Consider the following 27999-nt stretch of genomic DNA (forward strand, 5'->3'; position numbering starts at 1 on the left):
ATCCCCAGATTACAAAGCTACAATAATCAAGAAAGTGCGCCACTGGCATAAGCATAGAAATATGGAACAGAATTGTCAGCCCAGAAGTAAATTCACATTTATGACCAATTAATATTTGACTGAAGTATCAAGACAATTCAGTGATGAAAGGATAGTCTTTTCAAGACTGGTTTTGTGACAAGTTAATATACACCTGTAAAGGAATGAATGTGGACATGTACCACACTGTATAACATTTCTAACTCAAAATGGATCGTAAATCTGAACATAAGAGCTAAATCTATAAATTTTTAAAAGAAAAAAGAATAATGGTATTTGTGACTTTGGGTTTGTGAGATATGACATGTAAACACAAGCTACAAAAGGAAAAAAAAGATACATTTGACTTCACCAAAATTAGCTATTTTTCATGCGTCAAAGGACATTACAAAGAAAGTGAAAAAATAACTCACAGATTGTGAGAAAGTACATTCAAATCAAATATCTGATAAGGGACTTATATCCAGAATTTTATAAAGAAGCTTTATACTTATTATAAAAAAGATGAATAACGCAAATTAAAAATGAATAGAGGGTTTGAATAGACATTTCTCCCTGGAAGATATACAATGAGCAATAAGTACACAAAGAGATGCTCAATGTCATTAACCATTAAGGAAATGCAAATCGAAAACAATAATGAGATATCACTTTGTACTCACTAGAATGGCTATGAAGAAAAACAGACAATGATAAATATTGACAAGGATGTCAATCCCAACTTTAAGTTGGGATTCTCAAAAAGTGCTGATAGGTGTGTAAAATGGTGTAGCCCTTTGGGAAAAAAAATGACAATTCCTCAAAATGTTAAAGAGTTACTATATGGTAAAGCAAGTCTTCTAGCTATGCTAAGTTGCTTCAGTTGTGTCCGACTCTGTGCGACCCTATAGACAACAGCCCACCAGGCTTCTCCGTCCACAGGATTCTCTAGGCAAGAATACTGGAGTGGGTTGCCATTTCCTTCTCCTTCTCTTCTAGGTATATACCCATCCAATAAAAAGGAAACATATGTTTACATAGAACCATACAAGTGAATTTTTATAACAGTATTATTTATCAGTTCAGTCACTCAGTCGTGTCCAACTCTTTGTGACCCCGTGGACTGCAGCAAGCCAGGCTTCCCTGTCCATCACCAACTCCCAGAGCTTGCTCAAACTCATGTCCATGGAGTCAGTGATGCCATCCAACCATCTCATCCTCTGTCATCCCCTTCTCCTCCTGCTCTCAATGTTTCCCAGCATCAGGGTCTTTTCCAGTGAGTCAGTCCTTCCCATTAGGTGGCCAAAGTATTGGAGTTTCAGCTTCAGTATCAGTCCTTCCAATAAATATTCAGACTGATGTCCCTTAGGATGGACTGGTTGGATCTCACGGCTGTCCAAGGGACTCTCAAGAGTCTTCTCTAACACCACAATTCGAAGCCATCGATTCTTCGGTGCTCAGCTGTCCTTATAGTCCAATTCTCACATCCATACATGACTACTGGAAAAACCATAGCTTCGACTAGACAGACTTTTGTTGGCAAAGTAATGTATCTGGTTTTTAATATGCTGTCTAGGTTGGTCATAGCTTTTCTTCCAAGGTGCAAGTGTCATCAGTGTGCCTATTAGATACTTATTTTGACTCATCATCACTCCTAATCACAGTTCTACTGAAGTGTGCTTTGTTGCTTTCACTGTTTCTCAGTGTTCGTGCCCCACTGAGAACCCTTTCTCGGTTCCAGTGGCCAGCCTTATCTGCCATTCTTACATAAACCCTGAAAATCATGCAAATTATTTGGTCTCTGAACTCATCTGGCATTTATTCATCATTTATTTCATTAGTCTTTTGGTTAAAATATTTGTTCAATATCTCCTATATATTATAAGTACTGTAAGCTCAAGGTCTAGATATGTGGGGAAAAATCAGAAGACCACAAGGTGGAGTAAAAAATAATTGTGTTAATTCACACAAATGCAGCAAGAAGGCCCCAAATCAGCTCTAGTCACCAGCTCTGACTGTTGTTGTGGTTGTTGAGTCACTCAATCACGTCTCACTCTTTGTGACTGCATGGACTGAAGCACACCAGGCTTCCCTGATCTTCACTATCTCTTGGAGTTTACTTAAACTCGTGTCTATGAGTCGATGATGCCATCCAATCATCTCGTCCTCTGTTGCCCCTTTCTCCTCCTACCCTCAATCTTTCCTGGCATCAGGGTCTTTTCCAATGAGTCAGCTGTTCACCTCAGGAACCAAAGTATTGGAGCATCAGTCCTTCCAATGAATATTTAGGATTGATTTCCTTTAGGATTGACTTTGCATGAAATGTTCCCTTGATATCTCTAATTTTCTTGAAGAGATCTCTAGTCTTTCCCATTCTGTTGTTTTCCTCGATTTCTTTGCATTGATTGCTGACGAAGGCTTTCTTATCTCTTCTTGCTATTCTTTGGAACTCTGCATTCAGATGCTTATATCTTTCCTTTTCTCCTTTGCTTTTCACTTCTCTTCTTTTCACAGCTATTTGTAAGGCCTCCCCAGACAGCCATTTTGCTTTTTTGCATTTCTTTTCCATGGGGATGGTCTTGATCCCTGCCTCCTGTATGATGTCATGAACCTCAATCCATAGTTCATCAGGGACTCTATCTATCAGATCTAGTCCCTTAAATCTATTTCTCACTTCCACTGTATAATCATAAGGGATTTGATTTAGGTCATACTTGAATGGTCTAGTGGTTTTCCCTACTTTCTTGAATTTAAGTCTGAATTTGGCAATAAAGAGTTCATGATATGAGTCACAGTCAGCTCCTGGTCTTGTTTTTGTTGACTGTATAGAGCTTCTCCATCGTTGGCTGCAAAGAACATAATCAATCTGATTTTGATGTTGACCATCTGGTGATGTCCATGTGTAGAGTCTTCTCTTGTGTTGTTGGAAGAGGGTGTTTGCTATGACCAGTGCTTTTTCTTGGCAAAACTCTATTAGAGTTGGCAAGAACACACAGAAGAACCGTACAAAAAAAATCTTCACCACCCAGATAATCACGATGGTGTGATCACTCACGTAGAGCCAGACATCCTGGACTGTGAAGTCAAGTGGGTCTTAGAAAGCATCACTACGAACAAAGATAGTGGAGGTGATGGATTTCCAGTGGAGCTATTTCAAATCCTGAAAGATGATGCTGTGAAAGTGCTGCACTCAATATGCCAGCAAATTTGGAAAACTCAGCAATGGCCACAGGACCGGAAAAGGTCAATTTTCATTCCAATCCCAAAGAAAAGCAATGCCAAAGAATGCTCAAACTACCGCACAATTGCACACATCTCACATGCTAGTAAAGTAATGCTCAAAATTCTCCAAGCCAGGCTTCAGCAATATGTGAACCATGAACTTCCAGATGTTCAAGCTGGTTTTAGAAAATGCAGAGGAACAAGAGATCAAATTGCCAACATCCGCTGTATCATTGAAAAAGCAAGAGAGTTCCAGAAAAACATCTATTTCTGCTTTATTGACTATGCCAAAGCCTTTGACTGTGTAGATCACAATAAACTGGGGAAAATTCTGAAAGAGATGGGAATACCAGACCACCTGACCTGCCTCTTGAGAAATCTGTATGCAGGTCAGGAAGCAACAGTTAGAACTGGACATGTAACAACAGACTGGTTGCAAATAGGAGAAAGAGTATGTCAAGGCTGTATATTGTCATCCTGGATATTTAACTTATATGCCGAGTACATCATGAGAAATGCTGGGCTAGAAGAAGCACAAGCTGGAGTCAAGATTGCCAGGAGAAATACCAATAACCTCAGATATGCAGATGACACTACCCTTATGGCTGAAAGTGAAGAGGAACTAAAAAGCCTCTTGATGAAAGTGAAAGAGGAGAGTGAAAAAGTTGGCTTCAAGCTCAACATTCAGAAAATGAAGATCATGGCATCCAGTCCCATCACTTCATGGGAAATAGATGGGGAAACAATGGAAGCAGTGTCAGACTTTATTTTTTTGAGCTCCAAAATCTCTGCAGATGGTGACTGCAGCCATGAAATTAAAAGATGCTTACTCCTTGGAAGAAAAGTTATGACCAACTTAGATAGCATATTCAAAAGCAGAGACATTACTTTGCCAACAAAGGTCTGTCTAGTCAAGGCTATGGTTTTTCCTGTGGTCATGTATGGATGTGAGAGTTGGACTGTGAAGAAGGCTGAGCACTGAAGAATTGATGCTTTTGAACTGTGGTGTTGGAGAAGACTCTTGAGAGTCCCTTGGACTGCAAGGAGATCCAACCAGTCCATTCTAAAGGAGATCAGCCCTGGGATTTCTTTGGAAGGAATGATGCTAAAGCTAAAACTCCAATATTTTGGCCACCTCATGTGAAGAGTTGACTCATTGGAAAAGACTCTGATGCTGGGAGGGATTGGGGGCAGGAGGAAAAGGGGACAACAGAGGATGAGATGGCTGGATGGCATCACTCACTCGATGGTCCTGAGTCTGAGTGAACTCGGGGAGTTGGTGATGGACAGGGAGGCCTGGCGTGCTGTAGTTCATGGGGTCGCCAAGAGTCGGACACGACTGAGCGACTAAGTGACTGAACTGAACTGAACTGAGGGTTAACTAGTTCAATCTCCTTGCGGTCCAAGGGATTCTCAAGGGTCTTCTCCAGCACCATAGTTTGAAAGCTTCAATTCTTTAGCACTCAGCCTTCTTTATGGTCCAACTCTCACATACGTACATGACTACTGTAAAAGCCACAAATTTGTCTATACAGATCTTGGTCGTCAGAGTGATATCTCTGCTTTTTAATATGCTATCTCGGTTCATCATAGCTTTTCTTCCAAGGAGCAAGTGTCTTTTAATTTCACGGCAGCAGTCACTGTCCACATTGATTTTGGAGTCCAAGAAAATAGTCTGTTACTGTCATTGCTTCCCTGTCTATCTGTTTTGAAGTGATGGGACTGGATGCCATGATCTTAGTTTTTTGAATGTTGAATTTTAAGCCAGCTTTTTCACTCTCCTCTTTCATCTTCATCAAGAGGCTCTTTAGTTCCTGTTCACTTTCTACCATAAGGATGGTGTCCTCTGCATATCTGAGGTGGTTGATATTTCTCCCAGCAATCTTGATTCTAGCTTGTGCTTCATCTGATCTGGCATCCTGCATGATGTAGTCTGTGCATGTTAAATAAGCAGGGTGACAATATACAGCCTTGACATACTCCTTCACCAATTTGGAACCAGTCCATTGTTCCATGTCCAGTTCTAACTGTTACTTCTTGACCTGCATGCAGGTTTCTCAGGAGGCAGGTAAGGTGGTCTGGTATTCCCCTCTCTTTAAGAATTTTCCACAGTTTGTTGTAATCCACACAGCTTCTTAGCTCTGATTACAACTTCCCAAACAGAGGGATGCACACATTCCAAAGCAAGACAATAACATCATGCTGCAAGCCAAAGAGACCTGAAAATCATCATTCATGCTATGCAGAGTGCCAATAAATACATCAATAAAAGCCTCTGTGTTGGCAAATCAAAGACAATAATAACCTATGCTATAGGTGAGTTTTTCTAAAGCTCCCTTAAGTTGTCAGCAGAGCAGATAATATGCACAAATATAGTAAAAGAAAAAGATGATTTCTATTTCCCTGGTTGTTAGGGAAGCGATTTATATTTTTAAAAGTGACTGTCAGGACTTCCCAAACTGTGCTTCCAGTGCAGGGAGCTCAGGCTGAATCCCTGGTAGGGGAACTAAGATTTCTGCATGCAGTGTGCAGCCAAAAAAAAAAAAAAGTGATTGTTTAGGGTCATTTTCTCTTTGGGGAGCTAAAGTATTTAGGAGGCAGTGTGTATGGGAAAGCTATGTTATCTTCAGCGAGAGCTGGAAATGTCATTTTTACCTAGAGTGCCTTAACACTGCAGAATTCTGCAGGTTTCCTTGGTTTGTGGCTGCTCATAGTCTGCTCTACAAAACACGTTCATTCAGAACAAAGGTCTGTGACCAAAAGTTACACTAGAATCTAGCCTTCAGATATATTGCACTCAGAGATCAGAAGCATTGGCCCCTGCATGTTTAAGAAGTGTACTATGGTCTTAAAACTTAAGACTCCAGAAAGTGCACCTTAAAAATGAAGGCTATTTCTTTTTTACAATAGACTGTGTTTTAGAGTAGTTTTACATTCATAGCAAACTGAATGGACTGTATGGAGAGTTCCCATGTTAATTTCTACCGTCCCGGTGCGTTTGTTACAATCAGTGAGCCTATAGTGACATATCATAGTCAACCAAGTTTATGTTAGGGTTCACTCTTTTAATATTTATTTTTAAATTATTTAGAACATAGATTTTATTTAAATAAAATTGTGTTTTATGTTAAAGTGGTCCAACGTCTTGATTATCATTAGAGTTGTTGAATTCAGTCATAATGGCCATTTTTTTGTATATTCATGTCTTACTTTATATTTGGTGGGGTTTACAGAGATTAAATCTAAGTCTTAATATCTGGTCTCAGAATTCCTTCATTGAGATCTCTCTCTCTTACACGCACACACTCATTTAAATGGATGATGTGTTGGTGTGTGCCCTCATTTAATTGCTGTTTATGTTCCCAGCTCCTGCTATCTAAAAGAAGTGTGGATTAGTCATTAAAAGAGGAAGTTTAGTACAGGTCAGGAATTGCTGTCACATGAATGCCTGGCTAGGAACTCATAAAAATAAAATTGTGCACACATTTAAAAGAGGGAGCGCTTTCTAGCTGAAAGAAATGCTACAGATCTGTCTTTATAGGCTGGCACACATTGAACCTGTCATGAGCTGAAACCATTTAAACCACACTGCTTTGGGCATTATAGATCAAAATTTGGGCTTAGGGCTCATTTCTCTGGCAAATCAGAGGTAACTCCCATTCTCTTGCTTTACTTTCCTGCTTTGGGATCCCTTGTGGCTGTTCATCATCTCCTCTACAAAACACGTTCATTCAGAACAAGGGTCTGTGACCAAAAGCTACACTAGAATCTAGCCTTCAGACCAACCTATTGCACTGAGAGATTGGAAGCACTGGCCCCTGCATGTTTGTGAAACGTACTTAATAACCATGATCCTAAAGCCTACAACTCCAGAAAGTGCATCTTAAAAAATGCTGAAAACTAAGTCAAAGTATTTTGTCCCAAAAGTCATTAAAGTAATTTTCTTCACAAAGGAGAAAACTTTAGTATATGGATGAATCACATCCTTTGGTTGGCTATCTGTCTATGTGTCCATCCATTATTTATCTATCTACCTATCACTTGTCTATCTATCTACCTACCTACCTGTTCTTTAATTATTTAAATTTGGTTTCCCGTAAGAAAAGCATCTTAGTGACAGAAAGACTTTTTGAGAGGATTGGGTTCTGCTCCTTACTGTATACTTGGGAAGACAATAAGAGTCTGTGTTTTTGTTTATCCATCTGTAAAGTGGAGGAAATCATATTATAACTGTACAGGGATTTAAGAGCTGAGAGGGACCGTGTGTCTGAATGTGACTTTATTACTCATACCACAGCAAAGAAATGTCAGCACTGCTGCAGTGGTCAGCGGGTGTGGAGCCATCATCTTCTCTCATCAGAATCCAGGCATACATTTCGTAAACTGCTCACTATGAACAGGGACCGGGACGAACTAACAGTCCATCACTGTGAATAGAGTGCCCGTAACACAACACCAAGCAGAAGGAAACCTTGCTGTTTTCTAACGCAAGTTTCCAACATGCAGTCACTCCTGTTATCTCATTCTTATTTTGATCATCAAAGCAGCACAGTGAAGTAGTCGAGACACTGATTATTGGCTCCACTTTACAATGGAAAAATGTCTGGGAGGTCAAGGGCTTCTCCGGGTTCTGGAACCAATGGGCATTAAAGCTGGATAGAGGCTGTCTTTAAATTCAGAAGAGGACACGTACTCTGCTGGGTTGCTCACTGGCTAGCCAGGCAGGCGGACCAAGTGAGGCAGAGGTTGGACCGTGCTTACACTTCACTCTGGTTAATAGTGGGTGATTGAAGTTAGAGGGTGCACATCCATGTCATTAATACTGAGAATGAAAAAGAGCACATAAATTTCAGGAAATGTAGCCTTTTTAGGAGATTAGGGAACTGTACACATTTTGTTGTGATGCAGTATACTATTAAAGTGGAGCCTTGGAGCTCTGAGTGTGACAACAAGAAAGGCTAAGAGCTTAATTGGTCAATTATTAATGGATGGGGTTCCTTGGTGGCTCAGATGGTAAAGTGCCTGCCTACAATGCGGGAGACTCGGGTTCGATCCCTGGGTCGGGAAGATCCTCTGGAAAAGGAAATGGCAACCCACTCCAGTACTCTTGCCTGGAAAATCCCATGGATGGAGGTGCGTGGTAGGCTATAGTCCATGGGGTCACAAAGAGTCAGACATGACTGAGCGACTTCATTTTCACTTTAATGGATGGGAAGCAATCATAAGCCAAACTTGCAAGTATAATGAAGGGGAAAACAGATCTAAAAGGGACCTTACCTTCTCTCAAGGCCTAATTCCTAATTCTTATTCAACTTTCAAAGGACAAATTGTAAATCTGTGTTGCCCATCTGAAAGCCTTTGACCTTGATTTGATTAAAGAACCAATTAAAATGTTATTCAGTTTTAATAGCTCAGGACACTTGGGACTGGTGCACTGGGATGACCCAGAGGGATGGTATGGGGAGGGAGGGGGGAGAGGGGGTTCAGGATTGGGAACATCTGTACACCCGTGGCGGATTCATGTTGTTGTATGGCAAAACCAATACAATATTGTAAAGTATTAGCCTCCAATTAAAATAAATAAATTTAAATTTTAAAAAAAGCAACAGATAAAAATAAATAAATAAATTAGATGTCCAGTGTGTAAAACTAGTATGCTTTGCAAGAAGCAACATTTAATTTTACATACACTCATATAGGACATCTGTTGGGAAGATTTATAAAGATAAATACTTTGTAAAAAATAAAAATAAAAAGATTAAGCAAACAAATGAACAATACAAGATGATTTTGTGTCTTTATATAAATATTAAAATGTGAAGTCTACATGAAAAAACATTATTTGGATATAACTTATATCACAATGCTATCTATTTTAAAAGTTTATATCCATTATCTGTTTTTATTTTTGACTGTGCTGGGTCTTCATTGCTGCGCAAGCTTCTCTCTAGCTGCGGTGAGTGGGAACTACCCTCTAGTTGTGGTGCTCAGGTTTCTCATTGCAATGGTTTCTCTTATTGTAGAGAATGGGCTCTAAGGCACGTGGGGTCAATAGTTGAGATTTCCAGGCTCGAGAGCACAGGCTGAATAGTTGTGGTGCAGGGACAGAACCCATGTCTCCTCCACTAGTCCACTAGCAGGCAGAATCTTCACCACTGAGCCACCAGGGAAGCCTCATCATCTACCTTTTTAAACACGCTTTTTTCTATGCTAGGTGCCATCAGAATCAACACACGAGACTGCTTATTTTTGAGGCACATTCAAAAGGTTATTTTAGATACCAGCACATGAGTTTGAGTAAGCTCTGGGAGTTGGTGATGGACAGGGAAGCCTGGTGTGCTGCAGTCCATGGGGTTGCAAAGAGTCAGACATGACTGAGTGACTGACCTGAACTGAGCTGATAGATGCTGGCCCTGAAGAATGTGATTCTCAACGTGTAGTCCTTGGAACACAAGCATCAGCATTGTCTTGGAAATGCAAGTTCTCAGGCACCACCCCAGACCTACTAAATCAGAAACTCTAAAACTGGAGGTCCAGGAATCTAGATGACAACCCCAGCAGGAGATTCTAGTGACTCTGAACTTTGAAAACAACTGCTCCAAAAGAGTCAGGCTTTGTCATGGGGAGGTGGAATAGGGTTCTTCCAAGGCAGAAGAGATTGATAATAATAGAAGTGTCTTTGGAATTTTTGCCCAGACTACAAATGATAGTCTACATTTGACTGACTACAAATGATAGGGTCCTCATGGATCTAAGTCCTTCTCCACCCTGTGCCTACAGAAATGAGTGTCTTGCATGATCTCCAGTGGTGCTGACTGTCCACCACTTACACATCCTCTCTCAGAGCTCCTGTAATTACACTGTGGAGATGATCAGGGCAGCTCAGTATAGTCATGGAGCAGACTGTGATCCAAGCACATCCTTCCATCTCAAAAAGACTGACAGGGGGAGATGGAGAGGATAATATTCTAAGATGAGTGAAGTGCAGATGAATCCTGTAGGGTTGGAGTGATGGGGTTAGCTGATCCCTGAAACCAGAGTTAATTTGCAGGGAATCTAAAAATGTACAAGCTGGGAGTGTTATGGTTATTGCTATTTGTTTAAACTTCTTGGGTCTCCCTGATACTAACTCCGGGGCACCATAACCCAGGTTTGGGGAAAAAAAAGAAAATGTTCTACTTGTGAAAGCCTACATTACAAATTTGGATAGGACTGTTATTTAAAGCCTCGCTGGTCCCTGCATGCTGCAGATGGAAACACCTTCCCATGGTAACTTGTAGCACCACCCGTGACAACAAAACCAGTTGCCGAAGGGTAGACAGTGCATGTGTGGAAGGAGGGAGCCCAGAATTCCACATCATCCATTCTGTGAGGACCCTCAGGGAAGCACAGAGTATATATTTTCTGGAAGTACAGTTTATTATGTTGTTTGAAAATGTTACTCTGAGCAACAGATGTTATTTTTGGAGGCCGAGCAACTTTGTTTTAGTGAGAAAAGCCTTGGCAGAAGTTAAAAGATTGTTGGCTAGAAGAAGGGGTTGGTATGTGAGCTTCCAATCCTGGTCTCTTGAGTGGTACTGGGACAGTTTACATGCAGAGGCAGAGGGTTGTAATTTGCAGTCTGCCAGTGGCCGCTGCTCTGTCGTGACTAATGCCACTAGGGCTCAGCAGCAAAGCAAGTACCCTTCCTCTCGTCTTCAGCTCTCAAGTGCCATAGGGAGAAGGAAGGGTTGACAGCTGGTTGCGTCCTCAGATCCACTGGGGTTTCAGGACACCCTGCTTCCCATCTTTATTTAACTCAGAGTCTGCTCTGAAGGAGCAGATTGAAACCTTGAAGAAAGAGCAGAATCCTCAGTGCTAAGAGGATTATGTGCCATCTGCTCTTCTATTTACATTTTCAGAGTGGTGCACTGACTTCATGGAGAGAGCACTTCAATGGAAAACTTCAGTAACGCCCTTTTTGATTCTCTCTGGGGCTTCCCAGGTGGCACAGGTGATAAAGAACTTTCCTGCCAATGCAGGAGACATAAGAGACGTGGATTCAATCCCTCGGTGGGGAAGATCCCCTGGAGAAAGAAATGGCAACCCACTCCAGTATTCTTGCCTGGACTGTCCCATGGACAGAGGAGCCTGGTGGGCTACAGTCCATGGGGTCTCAAAGAGTCGGACATGACTGAAGTGACTTAGCTCACATGTGATTCTCTCCAGGGAGAAAGGTCAAGATTCCAAAGTAAATTTAGTTGTGTTTCCATCTTATTCTCAGACACCTTTGAATCTTTTGTGTTGATTAACCTCTCTCATGGATGGCAAATAACTGAAGGACAGATAGAGAAGGAAAGCTCAATTTGACTGCTTATGGACCAGGGGCAATCTGAGTGCAGAGAACTGAATGGCGGCTCTGTTGCCCCCAAGGCTGGTAGCCTCAGAAAGAAGGCATGGTGCTTCTTGGGAAATTCTGGTATTGGCCATATCGAGGAGGTCCAATCTGGTGAATGGGGACACAAATCCTAGGGTCATACTGGTGATGATCCAGGATGTCTCATAGGTGGCTGATGATCTACTCATTGTGGATCAGTATCTTCATCCAAAATTAAGGGTTTAGGCCTTATATCCCCTAGAAGAGGGAGTTAATAAGAGCTGCTTACTAACAGGCTTTCAGAGTCTCAGAAAAATGCTTCAGGATCAGAATGGATTCTTGTGGTGAGCTGGAGGTTGACTTTATAGCCCAGACACTTTGGTTGTTTAGCAAAACTCTAAAGTTTGGCAAATAGATGATGAGTTTGGAGCTTACTTCAAAAGTACTGAAGAGGAAGATGGACAAATACAGACCCTTTGCTAACAGAGGTCCTAATGGAAAACTTTCTTCACTTGGGACTGGCTCAGAGATCAATGCAATGGGGATCTGCTGGAGTCAGACTTTATTAACTCTGCTATGTGTTCTGATCAACAAACAGTAATTTCAGATTCATTTCTGCCCTGCTTCTGCTTTGGAAATGGACTACATTGCAAATGAACTACATTGTTTAGGCTCCCATGTCCTTTGCCCCCTTGTATATTTGGCCAGTATGAAGCAATGACAGAAGACTGAAGGGCTAGAGGAGGGAAAAGCCACCGAATGTCTCCCTCTTTCTGTGTCTGCTCCTTGTTGTCTCCTGCAGTAACAACATTTCTTCTTAAATTCTCATTACTTCAAAAGAGCACCTCCTTCCATGAGACTGTCTCCTACATGGCATTCTATACTTCCTTCTGGAAGGCTCCAGATGCTTGGCCCTGGTTACCTATTTCCTCCTGTTATCTCATCACCTCTACTTGTGATTACAGCTTTCCGCTTCTGCCTGTCCATCTCCATCTCCATCTGGTTTTTCCATTCTTTCATTGTTTTCTATAGCAATTCCCCTCTATTAAAGCCCTTCTTTTCGAAAGACCCATGGTGGTTTCCTGTGCTCCTGGCAAGACCCTAGGGTACACTCATGATGAGCAGGTGTGGAATTGCATCAGAGACCATCTGACTATTAAATTACTTCCTTTCCCCTGTTTCACATTTATGTCCTATCCTCTACTGGAAACATTTCCTCTTTCCTTTTTTTTAAAAATTGAGTTGTTTCTGATGTGTTTCAAGATTATTTTATTTACTGTTATTATTTGCTGTGCTATAGCATGTGAGATCCTAGTTCCCCAGCCAGGGATTGAACCCACAGAGGAAGCTCGGAATCATAACCACTGGACCACCAGGGAAGTCCCACGTTTCCCCTTTCTAGCCTTATCCTTCACATCCATGTTTAATTTTAGTTTCTTGGGGTCATTGTGTCCTTTTCATCTCAAATCTGTATATTCATCTTAAAGTTAGCTGGCACCGTTTGAAATACAACGCAGGAAAAATGGCTCTATGAGTCACAAAATGAAATTATAGATGTTAATTCCCATCCCCTCTTCTTCTCTGCAGCCTGAGTCATCTGCTTTTCCTACTATGTTATTCCTTTCTCCTATCTGAATATCAGGCCACCTGACAGGGGTAGCATCTGCCCAAGTCTGTGTAGTGCTTCTGGCATTGTTGGCTCATCGTGAAAGGAAAGCACTCATGATCTCCACCTACATCTGTCATGTTTCAACAAAAGGCAGAAATGCCATGTCACCACTGAAGCTAGGGATCCTCATTAACACAGCCAGGGGCTCCACAGAAAACAATAACTTGTATTGCTTCAGCAAAGTCTGTTAAACTTCTTAACAAAAATTTATACTTATCATGAATATCATTCCATAAAGCAATTGCTAATGGTAGAATTTAAATTTTTCGCAACATAAGATGTATATTATAGGATTCCAAGAATTGGTACATATTCATGACGCCAATAATTTGCTGTGTGACCAGAAGCAAGACTTTCATTTCTGGGTTTATTTTCACATTTACAAAATAAGGTAATTGAACTCAATGGACATGAATTTGAGCAAACTCTGGGAGACAGTGGAGGATAGAGGAGCCTGGCATGCTGCCGTCCACGGGGTTGAAAAGAGCCTGATATGACTTAGTGACTGAACAACAATAACAAATCTCTAACAGCCCATAAATATAAAGTTATAACTGTACAGTAAGTGGTTATTGCTTGTATTGCTTCAGCAAAGTTTGTCAAATTCTTAGCAAAAATTTATGCATACCACAAATCATCGTATAAAGCTACTGTTAATGGTAGAATTTAAATTTTTCACAATATAGATGTATATTATACACTCATCATGCTTTATTTTTCCTCCTTGAGAGCAAAAGAGATTGTTACGAACAAAGAAAGAAAAACCTTTCTCTGCTGGCTTTTCCCTCTTCCATACTCCTACCCATATTACCCCCCTTTTCCTTTAATGTATCATGCATACTTAATGTTGTCCTTTTACCCTAGAAACAGTGCAGAGGGTGAGACAAAAGCCTAGTGGGGTTTTTGGTTCTGCATTTTCAGTTTGCGTAGTTAGTTTTCATATACTCAAGCTCTCCCACCCTTCTTAGCTTGGAATATCTTAATTTTGGTATAGTGGAAGACTTGATCCCCTGATTTTGTTTTTTTTCTTTATCCTGATTGACCCACCCATTCTTTCTCCTGGTGGCAGTGCCCTGTCAGGGTGATGTATGGGCCTTGTTCCATTTTGGGCATAATTAGAGTGGGCAGCCATTTCAGTGATGAGATTTGAATTCTTCTGCCCTCAAATTTTCCTCTTTTCAATCCCCTCCTGTTGTCCTGCATACAGACACTTAAAGCTGCATAAGAGATTCATTTTGACAAAGGTAGTATCTCATTTTTCAAGTCTTAGGTTATACAGCACTTTCTCAGGAAACATTTTCATTTCTATCCCTAGCGTGTGTTAGAGTATATTTCCTGATTGCCCTATACTTTCTTTACCAAAGGGTACAGGCAACTGGAGCCAAGTTTTAAATTCTTCCTCTGCCAGGTAGTAACTATGTGAAAGTTACTTCAGCTTCACAAGACTTAATTTTTTTAATTGTGAAGTGAGAATAATAACTGTGTGTGTGTGTGTGTGTGTGTGTGTGTGTGTGTGTATGGCTTTCCCTGGTGGTTCAGTGGTAAAGAATTACCCTGCAATACAAGAGACTCAGATCTGATCCCTGGGTTGGGAAGATCCCCTGGAGGAGGGCATGGCAACCCACTCCAGTATTCTTGCTTAGAGAATCCTATGGACAGAGGAGCCTGGCGGGCTAAGTCCATAGGGGGTTGCAAAGAGTCAGACATGACTGAACGACTGAGTATGCATATGTGTGTGTGTGTGTGTGTGTGTGTGTATGCACGTATGTATCCATGTTTTGGGGAGAATTTTTCACATGAGCACTTAGAACAGTGCCTGGCAATTAGTCAGTGCTCAGCAATACCACCTGTTCTTGTTAATATTATTTTTTTAATTTAAAAAATATTATTCTGACTGTACTGGGTCTTCACTGTAATTCGTCTCATTGCGGTGGCTTCTCTTGTTGCAAAGCATAGGCCCTAGGTGCATGGGCTCAGTAGTTGTGGCTCATGGGCTTAGTTGCTCCACAGCATGTGGGATCTTCCCAGACCAAGAATCAAACCTGTGTCCCCATCATTGTCAGGCGGATTATTTATCACTGAGCCACCAGGGAAGCCCTAGTTGTTATTATTATTATTGTTGTTGACGTTATTGATTGTTTGATCACCTCTCCACCACCAAACTGTAACTACATGAGAGCAGAGATTGTATGTTTCTTCTGCATGATCAGAGCCTGACCTGCTAACACAGAACTGGTGCTTGATAAATATACAGTGAGTGAATGAATCTCTCAAATCTCTTCTAAAATGAATGTATTTCTAGGAGAATTAATTGAGTACCTCAGCCATTCAGACTGAGTGAAGGGAATCTGGCTAGTTCCTGAAGAGGCAAAATACAAATGAGAAGAGGGCAGAAGTGGGGTCCAAAGCATATGGAGAGCAGGTCTGTGCACTGCCCCAGGGTTTTCAGTGACTAGCTCACTCCTTGGAGAAGGAAATGGCAACCCACTCCAGTATTCTTGCCTGGAGAATCTGAGGGACAGAGGAGCCTGGTGTGCTGCCGTCTATGGGGTCGCACAGAGTTGGACACAACTGAAACAGCTTAGCAGCAGCAGCGGCTCACTCCTGAGATAAGAAAGGCTTCCAGGGGAGATAAAGAGGCTCCAAACGATATACTTCTGTTGACTCTGAGGTTTTCCTTAGCCCATTTTTATTGTTGTTCAGTCATTAAGCCACGTCCAGTTCTTTTGCAACCCCATGAACTATAGCCCACCAGGCTCCTCTGTCCGTGGGATTTTCCAGGAAAGAATAGTGGAGTGGGTTGTCATTTTCTTCTCCAGGGGATCTTCCTGACCCAAAACTCAAATACATGTCTCCTGTATTGCAGATGGATTCTTTACTGCTGAGCCACCAAGAGAGTGTGATGCAGTGGCATACTTTATTTATACCAGATAGACTGGAACTTTCAGTGATGCCCCTGCTATTAAAAAGCATTATTCCCTAAGGTTTTAATGATTGTTGAGCATCCCAAGATGTATTTTCCCAACTCAGTTCTTAAATTTCCATCTCTCCCATGTGATGGGAGCAATTAAAGTCTTAATCCAATAATCAGTATAATGTCCTCAAATGTCTTTGAACGATGTGTGTGATCATAATTAATGTGACTCTGTCACATGCAGAGTATTTTATTGTGCAGATTTTCTTTTACAATAATAACGTGTAGGACAGGTAAGGTAAGTATTATCATCCCTTTTTTAGAGATGATGGAGTTCTGATTAAAAGCTTAAAAGACATTTTTAAGGTCACACCCCAAATTCTACATACCTTCTACTGTGCGGTTCTTTTAGGTTTTCTTTATGGATGGAACCTTTTCAGAATTTTCCAAATATGTGGGTTTTAAGGAGCCACATTTCAGTTGTATCTGCATGTCTCTTACATTTGCTTCAATCCTTGTGTGCCGCATTCTAGCTCATGAAGTGGCCTGGGAACAGCAGGGCTACTATGCTACCCAACAAGGGTCATAGTGCTTCAGACTGAGAACTAGTGAAATCAACACAATCTAACACTAATTCTTTCAGTTCAGTTTTAAGGAAAGGGTTTAAAAGAAAAATGACATAAATGTGCTATATATAGATATATGTAAATAATATATACTATACATATATGTATATATACACATATATATATGCATCTATATGTGTACATATAGAGATATATACTATATATACACTATACTATATATGTATATATATGCGTGTGTGTGTGTATATATATATATGCTCAACTACAGAGAAAGTATATCAGCCACTATAATGAAACATATTTGCAGTTTTATACAAAACAAATTTGTCATAGATGTGAAGTAGCTATGACTATTTTTCTCTTTTCCAACATTTAAGGCAATCTCTACTGCTGTCTTCCTTCTCATATGAACAATAGAATATCACAATTTTCCTTCTTTGTCTAAAACCTCTGTTGAGTCTCTAAGCCCTTAAGTCTCTGTTTTTCTATTCTCAGGAAGATAAACTTGGTTAAAATATTTTTGTCATTGGTTTTGTCTTTGGCCTGATTGATGCTTGTATCCGTAAGTAAAAAGAAGTGCCTAAAATCAACAACTGACATAAAGAAAACCACAAATCATGAAAAGCAAAACACATAGTTTAAAAAATACATATATGTAGTTAAATCAATCATTAATCATTATTCTCCTTCCTGTTAAAGCAAAATGAATCATCTTTATCAAAGAATCAAAGATTTATTTCTGTATTAGCAAGGCAACAAATTTTGCAGAAGAATGAAATACTATTATTGTTGTGTTCAACAAATAAATAATGGGAGCCTGTCAAAAGGACATAGGAGCTTGAAAGGGTACTTGCTAGACAATTCTGGGACAAAATAAATATTGGTAATAATGAATTTCAACCTTGAAAAAATAATATATGAGTCCATGTCTTTTAAAAGTATCTATTTATTTTATTATTTGGCTGCATAGGGTCTTAGTTGCATCACGTGGGGTCTATCGTTGTGGCCCACAGACTCTCTAGTCATGGCATATAGGCTCAGTAGTTTCAGCACATGAGTTCAGTTGCTCCACAACATGTGGGATCTTAGTTCCCTGACCAAGGATCAAACTCACATCCCCTACATTGGAAGGCAGATTATTAACCATTGGACCACCAGGGAAGTCCCCTATGAGTCCAGGTTGATATAAACAAATGACTTACTTAAGAATATCAGATGTGAAATGAACAGCAGATTTAGGTAACTACCATTTGAGAACCACTGTAGTACTAATTGATTAAAGGAAGACTTGTATGTGGATGCTAAAAGTTCCAATGGGTGAAAGTTTGATGAGGATCAGGATGTTAATAATTACATAGTCTTAGAGGATCTCTCACCTATTATTTATTCATTGGAAATATAAAAATAGCGACTTTACAGCAGAGAAATCTAAACAATGCCACCTTCATCCGGTGATTAAAGTTAATTTCACCAATGGAGGCACAAATCAACCTGTGCCTTCTAATATAATTGACTGAGAAGAATACACTGTAACTTCTGTTGTATTTCTCTCCCCAAATGTGTAAGCTGTATCTAGTCAATTGCCTTGTACTCTCCAAAAATGTTAAAACCTTGAAATATATATATATGTATATACGAGTAAAGAAATATTCCAATTTTAGAACAAGTTGAAATAATAATAACTAATTTCAATGTTTGCTCCTGGATTAGATATTGGACAGGAGGGAAAAAAGCAACTGTATAAAGAGTATTACGAGGACAACTGAAGAAATGTGATATTGACTGTGGATTAGATAATATTAGTGTTTCAATGTTAAATCTTCTGATACTGGTAATTATATTGCTATAATACAAAATATCCTTGTTAAGTACACATATTGAAATATTTAGAGGTAAGGATGCACAATATCTCCAACTTACGCTCTAATGGTAAAAAAAAAATGCAGATTGTGTATAGTATATATTACATAAAGAGAAAGAGGGAGAGAGAATGACAGAACCAATGAGGTAAATTATAAACAATGGGTGGATCTCAATAAAGAATTTATAAGAGCTATTTATTCTATTTTTTTAGCTTTTTTCTAAGTCTTTCTAAGTGTCCCCAAAAAAGTGACCAAAATGTTGAATAGCAAAATTTTCCCTTCAGCAGATGCCATCATTTGTATTTCACTGTGATGAAATGCAGCAAAAGAAAATAAAGCCCAGCTTCCAAAAATAAGCAGCCAAAGCTGTCATTTCCTAGTCATCAGTTATCTTTATGTACAAGTTCTGATTTAGTTTTGTTTATTTGTTTGTTTGTTTTGTTTTGTTTTTATTCTTTGCATCCTTAAGTATAAAGTGGAAACCAAAAAGAGTGAAAAAGGGACATTCCTATTAAGTTTAGCCCTACCACTTTAAGACAGGAAGCAGTTGATCAGTTTTAGGACCATATTTTCATGAAACGGGAGTATGGTTGTTTCCCAAGAATGGCCATAAATTACATCCTTTAACTCAGCCCCAACTAGTGGGAATTCATATGAAAAATTACTTGCTAGTTCTCTAGCTTCCTGCATGTCCCTCATGACATTTTGGCAAAGCAAAAGTGGGGGTGGCTGGATTGTAAACTATTTCCCAAAATTACAAAATATTTTGGAGCTGATACCAGACCTATGCTCTTATCTGCTGACTGCACATAGTTTTAAACTATTCTGGTATGTCCTGCACATCTGCCTCAAATGCAATCTAAGTGGCCTCTTTTCTTTTCTTTTGCCCTCTTGAACCAAAGAGATCCAGAGGTCAGAACGAAAAACAGAGCTCATAGTATGCTAAAGGGAAGATCCTTGAGCAGGTCCAAGGAAAGAAGCTGAAAAGGAAGCCAGGCTGAGAGACGTCTGTTAATCTGTAGCTGGTCCTCCTTTTTTCACTTCATAACAAGTGAGGGATACTTTATGGCAGGCACTGGTTTAGTACATTAGGGTACATTGTCTCATTTGGTCCATTAATATTTCTGAGATGGGCACTACTTTTATTTCCACTTGGCAATTCAGATAGCTTAAGTTTAGAGTAACAAAACGATTTGGCAAATGTGAGCTGAAGAGTTGTGATTTGGACAATTTGAATGAAATGCTGCCTGACTTCAGAGTAGGCTTTACTAGGCTTTGCATGCATGCTCAGGCTCCAGTCATGTCTGACTCTTTGTGACCCTGTGGACTGTGGACCGCCAGGCTCCTCTGTCCATAGGGTTCTCCAGGCAAGAATCCTGGAGTGAGTTTCCTTGCCCTTCTCTAGGGGATCTTCCTGACCCATCTCTTATGTCTCCCACATTGACGGGCTGAGACTTCCCTGGTGGCTCAGATGGTGAAGAATCTTCCTACAATTTGGGAGACCTGGATTCGATCCCCGGGTTGGGAAGATCCCCTGAAGGAGGGCATGGCAACCCACTCCAGTATTCTTGCCTGGAGAATCCTATGGACAGAGGAATTTAGCGGGTTACAGTCCATGGGGTTGCAGAGTCCACAGGACTACAACTTTCACTTTTGCTTTTGTTTACCACTAGAGCCACCTGGGAAGCCCGTGCACCCTGTCTTATTAACTATAATGACTCCCCTGCTCTATATTTTTTCCCCTGAGGACTCACGGTGCAGTGATAATGTCAACCACTTTCACAGAATATGTGGCACATCTTGGTTTAGAAACTACTATCTGTTTTCTGAACCCAGTGATTCCATCAACAAACATTCCTCCAATCTACAGGCTGATAGTATTTGATCCTTATGGTGTTACCTCTTGGCAATATAAGATTTTTAAGTGACTTCTGGATCTTTAGAGAGATAGAGATTAACACTTCTTTGATGTGGGCCACTTTTAAAGTCTTTATTGAATTGTTAAAATACCGCTTCTGTCTTATGTTTTGTTTTTTTGATTGTGAGGTATGGGGTATCTTAGCTCCCAGACTAGGGATCGAACCCATCTGCTGCATTGGAAGGCAAAGTCTTAACCACTGGACCATCAGGGAAGTCCCAAGTTAACACTTTTATGAAGTGGGTGATCATAATATGATTGCTCTAAAACTGATGAGGTGTTTGTGGCAAAGTTCTGTATCAGGATGGGTAAACCTCTATAGCAGTGTTTCTAACCTGAGGTCCAGACCCACCAAACAGTCTTCGGAGGGTCTGTCAGCTTGGATGGGAATATATTTCATCTTCATTTTCACTAACATTTAAATTTCGTATAAGTGAAATTTAGCACTGTCTTCCATTATGATGTTGATACAAATCAAAGTGTTGTTAGCAACACCGTGCCTGTCAACACTAGAAATCACAGATATTTTCAGTCATATCAGTTGCTGCTCCTATTTCAAAATGTCACCTGTACTCATAATTAACTTGAAATTATGATAATTATTAGATTATTATTAAACTCATGACTAGAGCTTTTGTAAAATGTTCAAGAAGCATGTGTAATTGCTATATCACAAGTTTGTACATCAATATTTTAATAGTGGTATTTCAACCCAAGTTTTATTTGTAATTATATTTTTATATTATGTATTTTAAAATGTTATCCTGTTAATTGATTTACTAGCCATCCCAAAATGGTGCATGGCATGCAAATGGTTAGGAGTTCTGCTCTGTAGCACAAACCCCAACATAGACTGAGTAGGGAATAGCCTGGCTTAACAGCTGGCTGCTTTCAGGGTACCCTGGAAAATTGCAGTGACCCCAGGGATGAATAAAAGTTCTAAATGCTAGAACAAGATAATTGTTAGGTTCTACCAAGTACATCCTACTCAGAGCTGCAGCAACCTTCTCCCCGCTCCAGCCCCAACCCCTTCCAGAATCCAGAAGTCTGGGCAGTTATTCTGCTCAGCCCCACTGCTGTACTCCTTCCTACTCAGTTTTAATGAAAGCAGCTCTCCTGGCAGCAGCTCAAGTGCAACCCCAGTGCTCTGGGGAGCCGGGCCTGTGTCAGCAGGCCATGGGGGTGGATCAGAGCCAAGACTTTTGTGACTCTCTCCACCCTCGTTTTCCTGAGAAAACACAGCCCAGGAGGACTTTGCTGGAGGGTTGATCGACTTAGCTATATATTTACTTTGTTGAAAACTTCAATTGTTCTTTTATGTGTCATTTTCTCTAATTTCATGTGTTTTAATCCTTTCCTTTGCAACAGGCAGAATTCTGGTCACACCTACACAGGGGGCACCAGGTGTGTGCATATTTTCCTGATACTTACAATACATCATAGACACTTGCTAGAAAATGAAAGATGACAAAGTTAGTAGGGTTAGATTTCTTTATATTTTGCAAATAAAATGTCTGCTTCCTTTCCGTTTTGTTTTTTGTTTGTTTTCTTATTGCTTCATATATTCTTCATCTAGGTGTCCTTATTTGATCTTTTTATTTTACTTTATTTATTTATGCAGTCTGAATAGTTCTTAGCTGAGTTGTTCATCAGAACTGTTCGTTTTATACATAAACTATTCAGTTTCTTTCCCAAGTCTCTATGGATCAAGGATCAAGACAGTGTGGCATCAATGTCTAAATGCCTAAGTACATGTAACTTATGGGACTTCCCAGGTGATACTAGTGGTAAAGAACCCGCCTGCCAATGCAGGAGACATAAGAGACGTAGCTCTGATCTCTGGGTTGGGAAGATCCTCTGGAGGAAGAAGTGGTGATCCATCCCAGTGTTCTTGCCTGGTGAATCCCATGGACAGAGGAGCCCGGTGTGCTACAGTTTATTAGGTCACAAAGAGTCAGACACGACTAAAGTGACTTAGCACAATAGCACATGTAACTTACATTTCAAATATGAAAAATGGTGTGATACTATCATCACATTTAAACTAGCTTCTTTGAAGCTCCTTTATCAAATACTAGGACAAGTCCCTTCTGAGGTTTAACATATCTTAAAAATTATAACTTAAAAATTCCACTTGCATGCAAGTTTTTAAGTCTTCATCTGACCCAGATGATATCAGAGATAATGTTCATAAACATGATTTCTGAGTGTGACTGAGGCAAGTTCTAATCTGCGTTATTGCCCCATTAGGCAGGAGACCAATGAAATGCCACATTATGGAAGTACCAGATGTATCAATGGATGTCCATGATTGCTTCTTGTAATCCCAGTATTTTCTACATTCTGCAAACTATTCCATGAATCAGACCTACTCTAGCCATTTGGCCAAATTTCCCTTGAAGATCATGAAATGCAGTCAACCCCATATTCTTTTCTAATTATTTGAACAATAATCAAAATCGAAGGTATTTGGCTTCATAATGCAATATATGAGTTTCTGCAGCAGATTCACCCTCCTAATTGCTTTGCTCTGGCCAATTCTAAAAGGAACTTGCCTTATGTGTATGGTAGAGTGAGATGGTCCAGCACTGGACCAGGTGGTTGGCTCTGAGGGCAATCTGGATACAAATTCTGTGCTCTGTTAATTGCAGGAGACTCGGTGGTAAATGGCAAACTACAAGACAGACATCAGGAATAGCTATCTGGATTTATTTCTGGGGGGGCTGCCATAACAAAGTACCATAAACTGGGTGTCTCAAACCACAAAAATGTGTTATGGTTCTGAACGTGAGAAGTCAGATCAAGGCGTCAGCAGCATGGTTCACTCCTTCCTTTCTAAATATTTGTTTATTTCTTTGGCTGTCCGGGTCTTCCTTGTGACATGTGGGATCTTTTATGGCCTGTGAACTCTTAGCTGTGGCATGTGGGATCTAGTTCCCTGACCAGGGGTCGAACCCAGGACCCCTGCATTGGGGGCCTGGAGTATTAGCCACTGGACCACCAGGGAAGTCCCAACTGTGTACCTATAAAGGCTGTAGGGGAAATCTGTTTCTGCCTTTCTCCCAGCTTCCCGTAGCTTCAGGCATTCCTTGTGTTGCAGACGGTATTCTCTCTGTGTCTTCACACTAACTCCCCTCTGCACGTGTCTGTCTCTGTGGCCAGATTTCTCCTGTTTATAAGAATGTGGTCACATTGGATGAGGACCCACCCTAATGATCTCATCTAAACTTGATCATCTGCAAAGACTCTATTTCCAAATAAGTTCTAATTTCATGTTCAAAGGCAGTGGGAGTTAGGACTTCAATATCAATTTCAACTCAGTCCATGGAATTCTCCAGGCAAGAATACTGGAGTGAGTAGCCATTCCCTTCTCCAGAGGATCTTCCTAACCCAGAGATTGAACCTGGGTCTCCTGCATTGCAGGAAGATTCTTTACCATCTGAGCCACTCTAGACCCCAATATCAATTCAACTCATAACAATATCTATCATGAAAAACCACCAGAAAGAATAATTTGTAACTATAAGTAAAATTTATGTGAATCTGACAGCTTAGCTTCTGTTAATTTTTTAATTCTAGATATCTTATTTAGATGATAGAATGCCAAAAGTACCATGAATGTTCTTGTTCTACAAATTATCAATGCTATTCAATTATTCCTACATTTTCCAGAGACTGTGGTTCTTTACTGTTTTCTCATAGACCTCGTTGGCATTTTTCTAAATTTCATTGCTCCCCTTACATTTCATAAACACTAGACTCTCCCTCTTTTATGCCGGATAAGCACATGTTTAAAGAATGGGTAAAGGATTGCTTTTGTAAGTAAAATACACATCTGAGACCCTGCTATTTGGGAAACTTGATTCAATTTCATTCATTTGAAACAGTCAGAGTCTGTACCACTGCTTAATGTTTTTCATTGTCCACAACAATAACCTTCACAGTGGTTATCTATGTTCTTTTAAAGTAGCATAGAATTGTAATGAAATTTAAAATCAAGCACCCATCACAACTCCCCCCTTTCATTGTTCATTTTGGCTGCGCTCTGTGCAGCATATGGCATCTATTTCTCCAGTCAAGGATGAACCCCCGCCCCCACAGTGGCAGTGAAGAGTCTTAATCATTGGACCCCTAGGGAAGTCCTTCCCTGTTCTTCCATTCAAGAAAAACTAAAGAAACCTTGGGTGATCCTAAGACCCTGTGAATTGCCTGGAAAAACACTAACCCAGAAAAGAAATGTGTAACAAGTCACAGTTTTTCCATTACTTAAGGGAAATTGTTGTGTTAATTTTTTTCTTAATCTCTGGGCTAAGTATAAATCTGTGACTCACCCAAACTACCTCATTCTTAGACCATAAATATTAGGAGTGATGACTTATAAGGGAGGTCATGTTGATGTGTGGTGAGTAAATGCTTGTCTGCACATATTAATTTAACAAGAAAATAGCACTTTCCTAAGTAGCATAACATAAACAGTAGAGAAGTCAATGTAAGTGGAAAGCAGTGTTATTTTTGAAAAGCTATGATGGCAAAAGAATCCTTTTTTTCACCCCCAAATAATAATGCTATTGTATTAGGCTTCAGAATCTAAGAATACGTGTATAGATCTGGTTCCAATCAAAAAAAGTTCTATTAAGTTTCCAATCCTATGGGAAAATTAAATTTAAAAATATATATATATATATATTTGTTCATTGCAAATTTCTATTCCTAGTACATGGAAAACCCTAAGGAAGTGTTCCAGCTGCACTGAATTTTCTCAAGTTATCCATGTTAAACTTCAATCCTAGGGCACTGCTACATAACTTGAGTTTCAGAGGCAGAAATGGGATGGTGTCATGTGTTCTCTGTTCTTGGAATAAAGCTCTACTGTGTCCAGGATCAGGCAGGACACACTGAGGACCTCAGTCTCCAAGAAGTGGCTTGCTTCGTAGTCTAGTCTGTTAAGAAAATTTGAACACTATAGAAAACAGCTTCAGAAAAGAAAAAAAAAAACACCAATTACAGTAGATGGGACAGAAATATCACTTGATCTCTAAAGCAGGTAAATTGGTGCATTTAAAAGTTTTCTAAGTCCATGTAGACTGTCAGAAATATTAAATGAAAGGCTTTGGTTTTCCTTAGTCATGAAATTTCTACTTCTGTAACTTTGCTGATGCTGGTTTCTGCTTTCTTTTCTGCCTGTTTTAGTAGTACATTGTTCTCTGCTTTTCTCAGATGGCTTTCCAAAATGACCATGGCTGATATTCCCATCGGTCAACCACAGTATTTTGCATTGCACAACAAAATAGCATCAACCTTCTATATTTTATAGTTCCTGGGTTATCTCATGTGCCTCTTGGTTATCTCAGAAGCTATTTGTCTCCAACTTGCCGGCAAGAGGGTGGTCTTGGAGTTAATTTATACCATGGTGGTGACAAGCTCAGGACTTAGCCCATGAGAAACATTCAACATTTGTTGTAAAATGACATATTTACAATCAAATGATTATGGCAGTTTAAAAGTCGTAAGAGTAAGGGGACCCTCTGTCCATCAATCCCTTCACAAGGAAGAAAAACCTCATCTAATTTATGCAGAAAGAGCAAGCAAAATAAAAGTGGAATTCTGTTGACCTAATCCCATCAGCTTTCTCTGCTTATAACTAGGGGGTGAGAAGGATGTTCATGTCTTTCCTGAGGGCTCAGACCATATAGAATCTGCCTGCAATGCAGGAGACCCAGGTTGGGAAGATCCCATAGAATAAGGAATGACAACCCACTCCAGTATTCTTGCTTGGGAAACCCCATGGGCAGAGAAGCCTGGCGGGCTACAGCCCATGGGGTCTCCAAGAGTCAGACTCAACTGGCACATTCACTATTTTTTTTTCTCAAGGAGGTTCATACCTTTCGTGAGGAAGTGTTGTTTATACTGGTAGTGCCCTCTAGCGGCTGATAACTAACTTCTTGGGTCACTCCAATCTGTTTCACCTTCAACTACCAGTTAGCACTCTCCCAACCCCACTCCATTTCAGCAGATTTCTCTTTCAAAGGGACTTGGAATGCTACAGTCTATTGCAAATGTTGCTAGTGTGCCCTTTGCGAATTCAACTGAAGTGAATACCAGTTTATACCCTTTCAAGTCATTCAGATGCCAGTGTGCGTGCAATTTAACTGTTGCGTGCAAACCCTTGGCTTGGGTGTGTTTATGTAAACAGTTCAAAGCTGTGGACTATGTGTCTGGCATGCTGCTTCCAAGACACAAAAGAGAAATCAGCATGTTTTCCATTTACAACACATGTGGTTCTTATTGCCTTACAGAGATTGGTCCTTGTTTGTACTTCATTTTATTTTTTTAAAGTGAGTTTTCCATGGTGAAATAAAATGTGTTCATTATAGAAAATGTTGAAAAGAGAGAGGGAAAAAAATCACCCGGAATTCCACCAAAGCCAAGGCGGATTTTAGATGTAGCCTGACAAGATAGTCTGCTTCCCTGGACCAGGGAACGTTAGAGCCTGTCCCCTGTGTGTCCTCAGGGAACAGGCTCCAAGGGACTGAGAGCGAGCATGTCATTAACCTCCCTTGCAGCTGTTTTCTCAATTTATAAAGTGCAATAATAATATGGCATTTGTTTACTTTCATTTTCTGTCTCAAATTAGGTCCAGTAATTGCATAATAATAGCAGCCATTTATTTATTTAGCACAGAATTTCAAAGCCTAACCTTAGAGTTGCCATTTGCCTTCTGGAGAATAACAATTCAGCCCAAACTTGATTCATCCCTATAATCTCCCACATCTCTGCCAGGATTTGTTCTTGTAATAATAATAACTGCCATTGATTAAGTTCTTATTATAGAAGATAATATGGTGGTTAAGTATGTAGCCTTGAATTTTAATTCAAGCTTTTCCCCCTCATAGCTGTGTGATCATGCATGAGCCTAAAGTCTGTTCTAGTTTCCTGGTTTGTCAATAAAGGCCCTGCCCCACAGGCTTTTTAAGAGAAAACTAAGTGCTTAGAACAGACGTAGGTACCTGGGAAGCACTCTATAATTGTTAGGTATTATTATTACTATATGGTCTGTGAAGAAAGCTGAGCACCGAAGAATTGATGCTTTTGAACTGTGGTGTTGGAGAAGACTCTTGAGAGTCCCCTGGACTGCAAGGAGATCCAACCAGTCCATTCTAAAGGAGATCAGCCCTGGGATTTCTTTGGAGGGAATGAGGCTGAAGCTGAAACTCCAGTACTTTGGGCACCTCATGCGAAGAGTTGACTCATTGGAAAAGACTCTGATGTTGGGAGGGATTGGGGGCAGGAGGAGAAGGGGACGACCAAGGATGAGATGGCTGGATGGCATCACTGACTCGATGGACGTGAGTCTGAGTGAACTCCGGGAGTTGGTGATGGACAGGGAGGCCTGGAGTGCTGCGATTCATGGGGCCGCAAAGAGTTGGACACGACTGAGCGACTGAACTGAACT

At 40.3% G+C, this 27999-nt stretch overlaps 1 protein-coding gene across 6 annotated transcripts in view; it reads left to right on the plus strand.

Annotated features, from left to right (window-relative positions):
• The window catches only part of RERG (RAS like estrogen regulated growth inhibitor), a 160738-nt gene that overhangs the window by 66684 nt on the left and 66055 nt on the right, over positions 1 to 27999 (plus strand). The gene's annotated exons all lie outside the window — the stretch shown is intronic.

This window comes from Ovis canadensis, chromosome 3, assembly GCF_042477335.2.
Source record: "Ovis canadensis isolate MfBH-ARS-UI-01 breed Bighorn chromosome 3, ARS-UI_OviCan_v2, whole genome shotgun sequence".
Classification (NCBI taxonomy): Eukaryota; Metazoa; Chordata; class Mammalia; order Artiodactyla; family Bovidae; genus Ovis; species Ovis canadensis.